This window comes from Salarias fasciatus, chromosome 5, assembly GCF_902148845.1.
Source record: "Salarias fasciatus chromosome 5, fSalaFa1.1, whole genome shotgun sequence".
Classification (NCBI taxonomy): domain Eukaryota; kingdom Metazoa; phylum Chordata; class Actinopteri; order Blenniiformes; family Blenniidae; genus Salarias; species Salarias fasciatus.
In genome coordinates, this window is record NC_043749.1 from 13,450,988 (window position 1) to 13,467,703 (window position 16,716).

Below are 16,716 nucleotides of genomic sequence, written 5' to 3' on the forward strand. Positions count from 1 at the left end.
TTGCTTGTATTCAGAGGCTTGAATTACGAAGATTTCCTTTCGACTCTTCAGTATAACAAACCTGCCATAAGTAACCATAATGCTTCGTATCAAAGTTGAGAATAATTGGCAGAATTGTGAAGAAAAACAAAGTAATGACTGTGAATCACATCTGCATACATGTGGCCTGAACAATACAGCCCTTTAGCTTGATTTCTTCTTCCTCTTAGTTAATAGGGGATGACAAGTTTATTTCTCTCTTTCCTGGACTGACAGCTGCAGTGACGCAGCAGAGCAGGACACACGCTGGTTAAATGTAATATTATCATGTGAACACTAAAAACTGGAATATGAGAGTTTCTTGAGTGGAACTATCCCAGTGCCAAAGGAACCATTCCTTAAATCTTACAGACTGTGGCTTTGAACAGCTTTTTCTCTTGTTGGTAAACTCTTCATGCTACTTACTGTGACTTATTGTCAATAAGGGAAAGAATCTCTCATGATGATTTCATTGTTGCAGCATAAAGGCAGAAAAAATTAAAGACACATGCTTCTCAAAAAGTTTTTTTTATATTACAGATTAAATATTATATGTTATCAATTTCAAATATTTATGATGTTTCTTTTAAAGAAGAAACCTTAATCTAAATCACACAACAAACAGGATGTGGGAGTCACACAATCTCATTATAACTAATGCGTGTGAAAAGAAACCAGCTGAGACTGAACATCTGAAAGTTCTGCTGTGTGTTGAAGTTATGATCAGCGCATGACGATACACACTTGCACGCATGCAGCACACATGGACGCGATAGACACAACACATGTCAAACAGAGACAGAATCATCAGAAGATCAAATATAATGTGAAATGATTCTCAGTGATGAACGCTAAGTGGCAAATACTCATTAATTCTTATTTCTCCACTCTGTGAGCAGAAACAACAACTTTAAAGTAATGCATCAATATAAAGTCCTTCCTAAGCTTGAAATATGTAATGAAATACAATGTAAAACCGACACTCACACGAACTTGCAGTCCTGTCAGAATTGCATTAACTTGTGCAAAGACCCAGAGGAATCCACATTTCACTGAAACCCTTTGAGCTGATGAGCAGAACCCAACTGTTAATCATCTGTTCCTAAACATATTGTGAGTTCAAGCTTTTTATTGCTCTCAGATGTACAAGAGTTTTCTCAAAGCAAACAATTTAATGCCTTGTAGATGTTTTTTTTTTTTCACCAAGTACATCAAGACTGCATTTTAGACTGTCCAAGTTCATTTACTAAATAATCATCTGGTCATCCATGCGTTCTCGATAAGCTGCAAAGGAAATGCTGTGAGAGTGCTGACAGAACGCTACCGGCCACATTAATGTTAACTTTGTGGTAGCAAGTCGGAACACACTGATTTAAACCGTACGGCGTACACCGATGTCTTTGATGATTCACCAGTCTGGCCCAGTCACTCGTTTCCTCTCAAACAGCCCTGGTGGGCATCGTTCTTGTCTAGAAGATCTGGCGACTTTTAAAAGGTTTAGAAGAGAAACATGAGGAATAAATAAAGACAAAGTCTTCCTACTAACCCCCCCCCCCCCCCGATACACATTTGGAAAACAAAATAACAAAAAGCTGGCAGGAAGAAAATGTGTCTCTTTGACCACATTTCTGTCTCCATCCCAGAGCCTCCAGCGTGGGCGGGGCAGAGAAGATACTCTTTGAAATATTTTTCATGAAAGTGCTTTTCACTTCCATCCTGTCAACCACATTTAAACACACAGCAGCATAGCTTGATACAGTTCCTCATGATTACATTTTGGGTGCGGTCCTGCTTTACCTGGAGATTTAGCTCTTTAAAATAATACCACTGCACCTTCTCAGTCATCCTATAACTCTGTAACAACAGGGTTTGGAGGCTTTGACTCGCAAATACCACAGTGATTGACTTTCAGTGCTCGGTGCTTCCTCAAAGGTTTTTGCTGTGAGTGTGTGTGTGTGTATGTGTTTGTGATTTGTCTTGTTCTATTTTGCAAATTTAATATTTCCCTCCGAAAATACTGCTTTTCCCTGAGAATGTTTTTCTGGATGTTCAAGCAGCACTTCTCGTGTTTTGGTGTTAGATGGTGAAAATCAGTGGTAACATGCTGGTGGATTGTCTTCATCTTCTTCCTGGTTCAAAGGTTAAATCAGCCAGACCATCATGCTATTATAATGGCAGGTTGTTGTTTTTTTAATCATACAGCAGGAGAAGTCTTATTTCCTGACTGTGTGGTGTGTGCATGGTGATGTTCAGGTGTTTTTGGTCCACAACTTCTTCACAGGTCAACCAGGCCCCAAAGCAAATCTGTGATAAGAGCAAGAAGCAGGACCACTTGAGGGACAGGTGACAATACAGTTGTAAGAAACATGCAATAAGTTGTACACAATGTTCAACATGTGTGTGAGAAAAAAAGACCACTGAAGCTTTGTGATCATTTTCTCCATGGGCAGATAAAAAAAAGCTACAGTCACTTTTCAGCAGGACCACCAAAGAGGTTTCACTTTATATGATAGTGAAAATGTTATTTTTTTCAAAACAGTAACTTTGGCCTAATGTGGTTCATTACATTTGATCTGATTACCTCTAATGGACAAAAATGTCAAAAAATGGCAGCTTAAAATGAAAGCATGTCAGATCAGATAAATGACATATGAAGGTCAAAAATAGAGGTTTGAAGCCTATATTTTTCAAAAGAAGCTCAAGAAAGAAGTGGTATTATTAAATTGTTTATGATGGAATTTAATTCTTCGATGGGAAAACTAAAGTGTTTCAAATGAAATGAACCAAACAGAAGAGTTAGGACAGAAAAGTTTCCACACATGTGAAACTAATTTGAGGACCGAACATTGATTTCAGCTGCAATTCAGTGATAGTTGGAAGAGGATATCAAAGGAAATATCAAACTGTGGTGAAGAAAGACACAAAAAACTTTGTAAATCAATTTGAAAAACCAGACAAATCAAAACACATGGAAACGTAGTTGATATTCCTCGACTGGGATAGGTGTGTATTTGTAATCCTTGTGTAATATTTCCTTTGATTTTCAGACTGATGACTAAGAAAGTCCTCAGCCTTCTTTGTCTCGCAGCTATTCTGAGGTTTTCTAATGACCCCATCTGTCTCGTCTTATTGGAACTGGGTTACAGCCAAGAAACACAACAACTCTCTGAGGTCCTCTAGTGTTTACTGCCGCGCAAACGTGTTTTTATGTAGAAGAACATGTTTGTTTTCCACATAGCCGGTCAGTGAGTCATTGCTTCAAATTATTTCATTTTACTAATCGCGCATGTGCATCAAGTAATACAACAAGACCTTTTAAGACTTGAGGAAAGAAGCACAGACAAAAAAAAAAATTAAGATTAGGTACCATCTTGTGGCTAATATATAATCCCTTTTGAGCTTCCAATACTGCACAATGCGAGAGTTTATTTGACCATTCATCAACCAAATGCTTGTTATTTCACGATAAAAACTTTCTATTGACCAAAACTCTTTTGATCTATAGAAAGTTATGCAGCTTTCTCTAATAGAAATCTTCATAAATATTAGAACAAAAAATGTATTTCATTATTTACTGAAGGAGTTAGGATGTAGATACTGCACATTTTACTTTTGAGAACATATTGCTCTGGTACTCGTCATTATAAATGCTGGATGGTTTTTGAAAACCGAGCTTCTTCCTCCATGTCAAAGAGAGACGATCTCTTGTAGGTCTCTGTGTGAAGTTTCCATGTTGTACCTGTTTCCTCCAGGTCCTCCAGCGTGCCCCGACAGTCCAAAACCATGTGTTTGGACTGTGAGGACTGGTGCAGGTGTGTGGTTGTCTGTCTCTGCGTTAGCTCTGGGATGGACTGGCAACCTGTCCGAGATGTGTCCCCTTGGATCCAGTGATTGGAGACCCTAAAACTGTAAAGAGGATGGATCCACTGTAGTGAAGTTAACAGGTCTGCCAGTAGAGGGACTCCAGTGTAATTTATAATGATGGGGTGAAAATGAAGGAGACAAATTCAGAAATGGTGTGTGTGTGTGTGTGTGTGTGTGTGTGTGTGTGTGTGTGTGTGTGTGTGTGTGTGTGTGTGTGTGTGTGTGTGTGTGTGTGTGCGCTTAGCTAAATGCGGGAGCCCCGGGCCACAGTCCCGTCTGTGTTTCAGTGATCAGGTTTCCAGCTGAACCGCTCCACCCACACTCGCATGGCGTGTTCATTGTTTCTCTGTCAGTGATATAAATAGATTGCGTCGGTTCATCATAACAGTGCTGAACATCTGGTGACATGACAATTACAGTAAACATAAAGTAAAAAGACTGAAATGACAAATTTGAGGCATTTCACTGAAGTGTTCTTGATTAAAACTAGTTTGTTGATATCGGTCAAACTTGCTGGCGTTTGGTTTCGCTGCCTTCATGTTCAAACTTGCTGCGTTGCTAAAAGTGGAACAATAAAAGGGCAAGGCACGGATTGAATGTAGAGTTCCTGTTCATGCGCATCTGAATGCCGCTGTAAAATTCAGTTTGGTTTTTTGTGAGTGACTCATGTGTCGTTATGGTTGTGTGTCAACAGCGAGGACCTAATTTGTCACAATAGTGAACAATACAGTCATTTTCAAAAATGTACTGAAATTGAGCTGCTGGGACGTTTATGTGTATAAGCAGATGTTCTTTAAACTAACTGCTTAGTCCTCCTGTCATAGGTGTACTTATATCATTACTGAAATCAATTTGTTTTTACATTTCACATTTTATGCCCGTGATAACACAATTAATTTTGAGCTCAACATGTGGAAATTAATTAGAAAAAAAAACACAATGATAAAGTGTAATATTAAAGAAAGGATACGGAACAGAACATGTTTTTTACAAGTGTTAGAAGAAATGACTTCTGCTCTATATTGGATGTTCGATTGTACTTACTGTATGATGAAAGAGAACAACACCCTCTTTCCATCTGAAGGTTGATTCAGTGTGGCTCTGCTCCAGTATCCAGGTTTGTCTGGTGGACTCATGTAACCCTGTTCTTGGCTTACTGTTACATACATTCATGAATCACAATGTACCTGATGGAATATTTCAATCGCTTTATGCCCCGCCATGCGTGACTGTGTCCATATGTGGTCAATAAATCACTTCATGGTCAGATCATGTTCTGCTGTTCTGGGAAAACTCAATGTACAGTAACTCCTTTGAATGTGCGCAGAGCCTCATTGCATGTTTACTCTCAAAACAGATACTTCAAGCAAGAGTCGTTTACACCTCACACCTTCGGCGTATGTGTCTGTGCTTGTCCAACATGAATTAAAAGCTCTGATATTTCTTCCTGGTAGTCCTTATGTCTCCTCCCTTGAGCCTCTGCAAAGAAAATTCAGAAATGTTGCCCTCGGTCATGAATAAAATGTGAAAGTTTCACTGAAAAGCATAGAAAATTATCATCGATACTGAGGCTTCCATTTGCTTCACTGAGCTGAGGATGATAGATTCAGTTACTCATTAAAAAAACACCGGCTCACTGATAAAACTGTGGGACAGACTTATAGACAATGATACAGCAACACACACACACACTTCCCTCAATCACCAAATGGACTCACCTGTTCCTGAGACCCAGGGTTCCCAATCCCAACATAGGAGTGAGAGCAATAGAAATGATCCATGAAGGGTGATGAAAGTCAGACACCGGTCAGGTGTCGGAGAAGTCAGACAGGTTGTGAGGAGTCAATTTAATAATATCAGAGCTCATTACATCCAATCGCCAGGCATACAACTGGACATGTAAACCAACTTGTAGAGGTTATAAGTGATCTGTAAATACATTTAAATGTCTCAAATTCATTCAGTCTGACCACGATACCTTTTGAAGCTCCTTGTCATGTTTCCGTTTTATTCACGAGGGTCCAGTAATTAAAGACTCTCCCCTCCTTTCCTGTCAACCCTCCCCTCCCTGACACACACATTAGTCAATGATGCTAGAATATTCAACAAATATAAAAATTTACAGCTGTTCCTTTTTCACATTTGCCTTGATTTGTGTAGAACAATGTCATACAACCAAAGTTTAAAAAAATAAATAGTGTGGTATTACAGGTATTATTTAGGATAATCTAAAGTCAACACTCTAGAAAGATAGGTGCGCTTATCATGTTTTCCATCACGACTGAATGGTGTAGGACGGCTATTATTATATTATATTATATTATATTATATTATATTATATTATATTATATTATATTATATTATCAAAAACAGTCACATGTTTAAATTCACAACTGTGGACACATGTTTTTGGGCTGTGACAGGAAATAGTCGTTGGAAAAACCCAAGATTGGAATTGGAGACATTTCTGTGGGGAGATCACTTCCTGCTACACGCTGTGTGGTCGATTGTATCATAACATATTTGAAATGACAGATGTGTCCAACATAGACAGCAAATAGCTACAACACTGAAACATGATAGTATGTCGGTCCATTTTGTGTCACTAAAATAGCCTTGATTTATTAATAATTCCAATAACAATCATGACAGGGTGTTTTGGTATCGTGTCTGACTGTCAGTAGAGTTTCCAGCAGATCAAACAAATGTTTATCCAGATTGAGATTTGGGACATTTGAAGGTTGACTCATCACCTCAAAGTCTTTCTCGTCTTTTTACAGCATTTATGAAGGTTTCTGTATGAAAGACAGCATATTATCTGCTGAAAGAAGTTAATACCTTCAAGGATTACAATCCCCAAATTTTCACATCTCCCTTTTTGACATCAGCAGTAGCATTAACCTCGTTGAAAGTGAGCATGTAAGCTATATGCAGTTTGATGTTCATACACAGTGTCATCCAGAGTTGAGACGTAGTGAAAAGAGGCCCTATTTTGACGGCACAGCGCAAAGAGCGCAAGACAGCGGAGGCGGCATATTGGTATTTTCAACAGGCGCAACAGGAGTCGTCGACCGGGCCGCTGCGCTTGCGCCGAGATGGGCGTGGCCGCGCACCGGGGGGAGGTGTGGACAGATTCAGCGGGGCGCAGTGATAATTTCATGCACAAGGTGTGCGCCAGCTGGGGAGGGGAAGGTCTGGTGATAAGTTGTCTGAGAAAAACTCACAGGCAGGTTTCCAGTGTGTCACTGCCATTAAAGAAACACGAAATTACTCATGAAATAAATACATTTTTACTGAACACTCCTCCCTTCTCTTCCTGTGCTGGTACTGCTGAGTGTGAGTCTGAGGAGCCATACTCTTGTGGTCTGTGGTCCACCTGCTGTACACCGTGATGCTGGGTTGTATAAGAAGCTATTTATCTCTGAAAAATAATGGAATCAGGAAATGAATGAATGAATGAATAAATGAATAAATAAAAATAACTTGTGTTTGAGCACTGATGTTGCATCAAGCCATTCTCAGCCTTACGTCCTGACCCCAAGAGGGGTGTGAGATAATTTCTTGAGGTCGTGTGAATAATTTTAGACAGACATAAATAATTTTGAATTATTGTTTCTGAAAGGGAGTTCTTTAGTTTGCGTGTGTGTGTGTGTGTGTGTGTGTGTGTGTGTGTGTGTGTGTGTGTGTGTGTGTGTGTGTGTGTGTGTGTGTGTGCACGCACGTGCATTTCTGATGCGGCTTCATGGACCGTGCAACAGCAGATAAACTAGGACCGGACGCGCGGTGGTTACTGGGCTGAGCAGCGGGTTGCACCGCGGACGGAGAGTCCGCTGCTGGGTGAGCTCTGCGCCCTCGGCGCATCGCCGGTGTATCGGAGGGTGGCACCCGCAATATGACTCATCAACCCCGCACCTGCCAGTCTGCGAGTATCATGTTTGAAACATGTTTTTATAGTTTGAACTGCGCTTAAACGAGGCGCAGTTCACGTAAATAGAGGCCAAGTAGGTGTGATGATATATTCAGGAATGAAAACTAACAGCAGAATCCTCCCGGGTTGAAAATGCCTTTAATGTGCCTCAAATGTTGTTCTTGACTGGAGTTATAGCTCATCCCCTCCAGGGACGCTGTAACCAGTTCCACATGTTTTAACATCTTTTGTAACACATTCACAGTCAGAAGGGAGCCAGACCAGTGGACACAGGGAACTACAGCTCTGCCTCCACAGCCAGTAAACCATCACTGGTCCTGCACAACTCTCAGAGACAAAGATAACAAACACATGCAACTCAAAAATGACATAAAGCATTACAAGGATCAGGACACTCAATTAATTTCAAAATGATTTGTTGCATACAGCAAAGACTTTGCATAAAACTGAAAGAAGAAAACCCTAATGAAAAGACTAATAACTATAAAATATTTCTTTAAATTTTCCTTATTCCTTGTGTAGCAATAAAAATACTTTCATAACAGTAATAATTGAAAAAAACCCATTGTAAACATGTCACCGTGTCCTGTAGGTCAGTATCACTAAGAATCTGTACTTTATTGTCCAAGAATAGGTCTTTTTCTCCCATCTAGGGTGAAATGAGATTAAACATATTTTGTCAATGGATGCAGATGGAGATTTTTTTCTCATTTCATCCTGTCGCCACTAGAGAGCAGCAGAGACTCAGACACAAACTGTGGAGCACTTTTGATCTACAGAAATAAAATGGATTCATTCTAAACACCAAGAAAACAGAATAAGTTTCTTGCAGAGATTAAATGTCGAAAGAAAAATTGTGAAATGTAAATTTTCATATGGTAAACTGAGAGAACATCAATAATATCAAAAGTCTGTTTCACAATACAGGATTAGGAAAGCAACACCCTCCTGAACTTGTTTTAAACAAACACTTGGGCAGATCCTTTGTCTGATCAGGTTCAGTGTGATTATGTTGTTGTTGTTTTGTTTTTTTTAATTAAACCTGAAATTTGCAGAAAATATGTCAACAGACGGAAGATAAATAAATGAAGTAATTCAATTCTGAATATGCATGTTGCATGTAAAGCATGTTTGTTTCTTTGAAAAGACTGAGATTCCGTCTACCCAGCCAGCCACCCTCAGATATTAGTTTTCTGCCCTTCTGAATTTTCCATCTTCATGTCAAGACTTGTATGTTTGTGACACTGCAAAAAATGGAGCAATAATGGGGCAAGGCGTGGATTAAACAGTCCCTGCTCCGCCCTTCCTAATGTTTTTTTCTGAAATTCAGGCTGACTTGTGATGAGTTATCAATGCTCACTATGCTGGGTGTTTGCAGGATTCAGACACACACAGCTGGCGGCCGAGCCAAGGATCTGCGTTTTCTCTCATGTTAGAGGAGCAGAGGAACTGATATTCTGTTTCTTAGGAGGATTAAAGACATGCCCATTAAACTGCTCTGATAGAGCTGTAGTACACACACATACACACATACACACACACACATTGATGCTCAAAAATTGGAAAAAAAGGCTTTGAGGGTTTCTCCTAATGGATGAGAGGCCTTTTCTATTAGCGAGAGCCTCTTGAATAGACTCCAGCCTGGTCCTTTTAGTTCATAATAACATAGACTTCCCCTGCAGTCCTTTCAGCTGCGGCTTATTGTCTCTCTCTCTCTCTTTCTCGCTCTCTCTCACACAGACACACACACACACAAGGATGTATAGAAGCATTTTGTCGATATGTCAGCGTCTTGGAAAGGCTTTGCTTTTCTATCCTTGACTGATATGTGGACTGATGGGTGATGAAGTAATACGATTGTATTTATGGTGCATTTGCGTTTTAATATTTGGTCAGTTACATTATTTATGGCCAGTATCTTGCCAATCCAGCTGGTGACAGATTTGGCTCCATGCAGACCTGAGTTATAATGAAATGATTGAATCGCCCTGCTGTTCCAGAGATTCTCATTACCTTTAGATTAAATGGATGAATTTGTAATTGCCGAGGATTTAATTTTGCCGGGGTTGCCAATTTCAGAACGATGGCTCTATTGTTTCACAGCTTCAGCAGTAGAAGACACATTCAGAGAGCCTTGATATGCGAGATGTGACATGATTTCTGCCCATGTCTGGCGTGATTTGGTGTTTTTATGACTGACGCAGCAGTCAAAAATAACATCAATTTTTCTCATTCAACACTGAACATGCTGGTCATATGTTCGTATAAAATGGACAAGCTGGAGGCAAAATTATGTAAGAAACTGTGTCTCTTAAAAGAGCCGTTATTATCTTTGCGTGCATGAGCACAGGGATCCCAGGAAACAGTCAAACAAAACATGAGAAGGAACTTGCTGCAAATAGTCAGAAAATGGGTTTAATACTTCATAAACCGTGATTAGCATGAGCAATCACAATGTACAGTGTAAGTAGAGGGAAAGTAAAAATAATTCAGCTGTTGTTAAGAAGCACTTTCTCTTTACCGGAAAGAAAACTTCAAAAATATGTGTGACTTCTGATCAGATTATTAATCCAGCTGTACAGATTCAGTATGTCTCAGCATTAACATCCATCATTCTTAATAAAACCTGTGAAGGCCTCCTCAAGTGCAGTTTTAAACAGCAGTGGTGGGAATGTCAAGCATGTGGTCTTCAGACAGCAGCATGTTGGCAGAAAGCAAATCTGGCCCATGGCATGGACTTTAAAGAAATGGAAAAATAAGTTTAAGTTTTTGATAAGAAAACTTCTTTTCCGAGTTTAACTGCTGTGGTTTTGCAGTATATCAATAAGACTGTTCAAAACTGAGAACTGAGTGACAACGGTGCTCATAGCTGAGACATCAATGGCACAGTTAGCTGCTTTATTAATGGAAAAATAGATTTAGTAACTTAACCAGACCATGAGAGTGAGTTTGTGAAAACATAAAGACCTACGTACAACAAGGACAGTAGGAATAATGCATCCAAGAAAGCAGTCTGAAGTCAAACTCTACAGCGCTAAATTATCTTTATCTTTAAGCTGAAATGGCCCAACTGGAGTCTCAGTGACCCTGTAACAAAAATGAGTTTGACACTGTGAGTTATAGCACTGCTGGCCTCGCTGTGAACGAATATATCATGTTTAACCAGCTCTGACTCACACTGGTGCCGTAATGCATTACTCAAAAAAAAAAAAAAAAAGAAAAAAAAACTGTGATAAGAAGGGGTCTTATTTACGGCATTAGTCAAAGTTTCTACTGGCTTTGTGCTCGTGGTAAATCTGCTCCATTGTTTTTCTCTGCTCTTATTTCAGACACGTGGCGTCTAACGGCCAGCAGCCTCTTCTCATCTGACCCCCCCCCCCCCCCCCCCCCGCCCCTTCAGGAGACAGTCCGCCTCACCTATCTGAGCATCTGATGGACTGGTGTAACCCTGGCTCTTGGCTGACCACCGCATGTGTCCGTAAATCACAGTGAGCACGAGGTTCCACTTCAGTCGTGTCTGAATTCATATGAGCTTGTATTTTTATCTCGTTGATTTTCCTCTGAGGTGTTGTTGAGAAATCCCATAATGCCACATCACACCTGTGGATCCCCACGCTCAGATTAACTCACATACACACACAAAGTGGAGAATTCTGGGTTGGGTGTCGCTTAGTGCGTCACAGTTTCAGTGAGTGTGTGTCTGTGCTTGTCCAACTTGAATCAACAGCTCCTGTTTTCCTTACGCCCTATCCACCTCTCTCCCTCTCTCTCTCCCTCTGATTTCTTTACCTCCTCTTCTTCGTTCTGCTTCCTCCCCATCTGCTCAGACTCCTTATTAGTGCTAGTTGTGTGTTTTCGGCTTTTCTTACTCGGCAAACATGCTCTGTTTTCTCAAGTGAGGTTTTGTCACTTTGTCAGTGCTTCTGACCTCAAGCTCACACTCACACACACACACACACACACACACACACACACACACACACACACACACACACACACGCCCACACACACACACACACACACACACACACACACACACAAACACACACACACATACACACACACTCCAGCACATGTCCAAACACACAACACAAACAGCACAAAAGCACAATATCCACAGACAGCTTTCAAACATCTGTAATAAATATATCTATTTTCTAAGTGCTTCATTCCTAAAGAGGTGAATAGTTGAAGTATCGTCACCTTTTCAGCCTCTTCCAGGTCGCGGTGCAGTTTCCCGGTGATTTGCTACACCAATCAGAAGTCTGTTTTAATGGACAAGTTGCAGGTTTTTTTGGGAAAGAGCTTTCCAAAAAGTTTCTGTAATGCAAATTGTCAATAGTCCGTCTCCGATGACGTGCGTCACGTCCCAGCACTTTACCTGACCGCTGCTGTTCATTGCAGCTTTGATGACTCACTGTTAAGTTTCCAATCCCACCTCTTGGTCGTCTAATCATAGATGAATCAAAATAAAGAAGGTTTTTCAGAAGAATTTCATTCAACAGTATTAATTTTCATCCATTACTCACAATGCCTTGTTACTTGTGTATGAAATTAGCAAATAGCAAGAAGCAATTTTCAAAGAACAAATTGGCTTAAAAAGCTAAGACAAATAAAATGAATAAAAACAGACAAAATGGCTAAAATGGTACAAAAATTCGGCTGTTTTAATTGTATTTATTTGATTGCATCAATGCAATATAAACCATGGTTTTTATAAAAAAAAAACTTCCTACAAAGGTTTCAATGTACTGTCTTCATTTTGAAACTTGTTTTGGCTCAAACTTTAATATTATTACTTTGACTCAAGAGTGCAACCACTATACCAATGTGAGGCTTGAGTCAAGTTAACAGAAACATCTCAGTGAGTCAGACACTGGTTTATCTAATTAAAACACAAAACCTTCATAAAAAGATTTCACACACACAATGGGCACATTGAACTGTGTTTCATTTAAACGGAACATGTTCACTGTAATTCTGAACCAGGGTTCAGAGAGTGAGCTTTCATTCTCTCCACGGATACATTTGTAAACTTTCTTCTCTGTGAGTGTGTGTATATAAGAGCCTGTGAAACTGTCCTGATGCATGTACCGGCTGCCTGGCCTGTCACTGACACGGGTGAGGTCTAACCATGTGTTGTCTTTTGTGCAGAGATTCTGGGCCTGGCACCCATCAGACACAGGAAACAGGCCCCGGCCCTGAGCTCCACATTAAACACACAGGAAATACACACAGGAAACCAGGTCTCAACCCCTGGTGCATGGTCTGCTCACTCCTCTGTCCTGCGCTCCTCTCCAGATCGCAGGGAAGTTGTTGACCTGCCAGATCTTGACCGTGCACTCAGCTGACAACCTGCCTAATTTCTCTGCAGTGTGTACAGTCCTCGCCAGCACATCCTCGACCTCCCCCGCAGTGGAGTCAGATCCAGCCTGAGCCATGAAGAAACATCTGCTCTTCATGGACTCTACCACTGCATCTGTATTAACTGAATTTTTCATTATTCACTTGAATGAGCTCACACTTTGATACATACCCAGAAGGAAATCATCTCACTTCTACAGAGTTTTACAGATGTATTTTTTTTCCTCAGCAGCTTGAATTTGACATAGTCTTGAGTTCACTATTCCTGCATCTGTCTACCCCATCCAGCTTGTTTGTCCTTTCCTCTGGAAAGATGTCAGTCAACTTTCAAAATAAAATATTTCTTTTTAATTTAAAACAAATACAGAAACAGAAAAGGATTCTGTTGTGTTGTATATTGAGCTAATGATACGTTAAAGCGGATCTGCATGTTAATCAGAATGCTGTGCACAGAAGCTTTAAATCTCCGTGACTGTGTCAGAAGTATTCAAACTCTGTGTTGAACTCTACAGTAAATTCATTGTCTGCACAGACACACGGGTTGCTGTGTGCTACATCATGATGGATGTTGATACTAGTTTTTATATGGTTTGAGTTGAAAGGTGTTAGAATGTATTGGTGAAATTATAGACTGGTATTGGTGAGACTTGTGATCAGTGAGTGACCTCCGATTTAACTAATTCACAGTCTGCGCTTTACACATGTCTTTAACTCCAATTTTGACTAAGCAATTGACCATTTAATTTTTTTTTCTTAACCTAAAAGATTATTTAAAATATCCAACCAGATTTGCATCTGTTTCCGGAGAAAGTAATCATGCAAACCTCTATAGATTAAAACCTTTGGTGAATGTTTTTCTTCAGCCAAAATTGCTAGAGAAAAAAAAACACGAGGTAAAATCCTTCTTTCTTCAGGCTCTCATCGTAATAAATCTACGGACTGACTGAGAAGGAGAAGCTCTAATGTAGATGTGAACAGTACAGTTGTGCTATCTATCATCAGAGTCCTGTGGTACATTTTCTCCGCCATCTGGTTTACATGTCTGAGTTTCCAAGACGGAGCCATTCATCAGTGTGATAGAGGTCTTTGAATATTCCTGAGCCTGTATGTTAGTATCTGGTAAAGCTTTTTCCTTCAGCCTCGTAGGTTTCTTCCACTTCTCTGTTTTTGTCATTAATTCACTCAAGCATATAGACCAGTAAACCAGGAGTGTCAAACATGCAGGCAACTGATACAGGTCAACAAGACGGCTTGATCCAGCAATGAGTTAAAACTGCAATGACAGCAACATTATAACAAAAGCTCCTATTTAAAGGATATTAATATGCAAACATTGAAATTGTTGATCCTGTTTGACAAATTGTGTAACTTTGAAGCTTTGTCCCATACCTAATTTGACCAAAAAACCTAATGGACCGTCCTTATTGACTGAAAACTTGTCAGACCCTTGTGCAACACGACGTATTTTAAAGAGAAGTGAAATGTACCTGACATGACAACACCAAGTCTTTTAAATAAGATATGACTTTAATCTTTCTGGACCAGGTCAGCATTTAGCCAGCAAATTTTAACCATGACATTCTCACAACTTTAGTGAGACACAAACACTATTGCCAGCCAGGCTTTCTTCATACAACATTGTGTATTCAGAGAAATGGCCACATTAATGCATCCACAGATACTGTGGTTGAAGACACTCAGCTGTCATAGCAGTGAGGTGAAAAAGATGAGGGAATGAGCCCCAGAGTCATGGTCATGTTTGATAAAGACATGGATTTCCTGTGATTCCTTTGAGCTTTAAGTGGAAAGATGGATTGGGAGTTTCATCTTCACTGGCCTGTCCATATATCCTTATGACACTTTGAGCGGTGGCTTAATTGAAAACCGACTCCTGGAGTTTCAGGCTTCTCTGCCCCCATCAGCCCCCTGAGGTGCAGTGACCTCTCCCTCTTCAACCTTTGGTGACCTTGTGCCAAGACTGAGTGACTGATACTCGCCTGCCTTTCATTACCTAACCGTACAACATGTGGAGCCATCATTCTAGACCTTATGTAAAGACTGCTTACGAATTAGGTCGTTTTCTTTTTAATTTCTGACATAAATCAAACAAGTCAGGACTCTCTGTGGTCTAAGTAATTTGGTTCAGTATGTTTCTTTTTCTAGTAAACCTCAGAAACCCTGCAAGAGTGTGTGATTCCCCTTTTTCTTGTCCAGAGCATCAGATAAAAGACAGGTTAGCACTGAAGTAAAAGCTCATCATCTGTGCCTGTATTTTGTTACTCGGCGTTGACTTACCTGACATGTGTTTAGAGAGCAGAATCCAGATGGAGGCATGCCACACATGAATAGGAATGGTCAAGAGGTTTTCTGTTACATACAAACACTGCACACACACACTTCCGCACACGCGCGCACATCTTTGCATATCTGTGCCAAGCATCTCAGCTCTTGGGGGGAAAAAGAAGGTCTCCTCAGGTCCAGTTTTTCCATCTTGGAAACTCATTCTGAATTCACACCACGTGCAGATTTTTTTTTCTCATGGAAATAAGGTAAATAGTGGGGCACACTGACAAAGAAGGCATGTCCATTTGCAGATTCTCATGCGCCTTTGTATGTAAAGTTATTCTGCACAACATCTGGACGCAAAAGTGGCTGCTCTCTCCGTAAAGGTCTCGCCTGGCTGATGTTTGTGAGCTTAATGATCCAGAAGAAAAAGTAACAACCTTACAAGGACCATTAAAACCGAGCCACACTCTCAATTTATGCCCAGGCATTGTAAATTGCTGAGGGTAGCAGACCAGAGTCGCCATGAATGGTGAAGGTGTGAGGATTGCTGGAGTACAAGTCTGACGTCTACTATGAACATAGCACGGATGAGGAAGTGTGTATTTGGTTAATGATATATATATGCATAAACTTTGTCACAGTAAAGGAATATTCTATAGCTTTTGAATGTGTTTTAGGCAAACATTTGTTATAGTTTCACTGTAAGGAAGGTTTCAGTCAATACTGCAGATGCTGCACTGGAGCAAACTGAAGGCAGACGTTTGACATGAAAGCTTCGGAATGTATTCACTGCTGGGATCAAGTTTCACAAAGACAATTAGTACTCCCATAGAGTGGAACAAATTGTGTCCACCTGCATTTTATCATTAGTAACAGAGACGGATATATAATTGTCATATAAACTGCAAAGCTGTGTGTCAAGGTAGAGATGGTCAGATTTCCTCGCCCTGCTGTTTTCCTCAGTAGCTTATGAGAGAGTTCTGTATTATCTGTGAAAACACTCAGGTTATTTGACCTTGACTTCTGAAAGTAGAAATCCTGGCCAGCACTGCAGATTTGAGGCTCTGCAAGAGTAAGTACTGGTTGTCCTGATTTAAATAGCAGGAAAGCCTCTTTGATTCCCGTCACATCCTGTGGGCTGAGCCCGGAGCCTTGGAACCTGGTGTGGTATGTGGTGAGTGCGATGACAGTGTGTCCCCTGGGAAATATTGTGTTACATGCGTGGTTTTTAGATCAGAAATAGGGTTTAGGGATCT

At 40.3% G+C, this 16,716-nt stretch overlaps 1 long non-coding RNA gene across 1 annotated transcript; it reads right to left on the reverse strand.

Moving 5' to 3' along the window:
- Nucleotides 1–1,158: 1,158 nt before the first annotated feature.
- Nucleotides 1,159–5,632, reverse strand: LOC115388919 (uncharacterized). The gene is made up of 4 exons (XR_003931530.1): nucleotides 5,601–5,632; nucleotides 4,927–5,361; nucleotides 3,758–4,228; nucleotides 1,159–2,322 (listed from the first exon to the last, which is right to left on the reverse strand). It is a non-coding gene; the product is annotated as an uncharacterized LOC115388919 (long non-coding RNA).
- Between the last annotated feature and the right edge of the window lie 11,084 nt (nucleotides 5,633–16,716).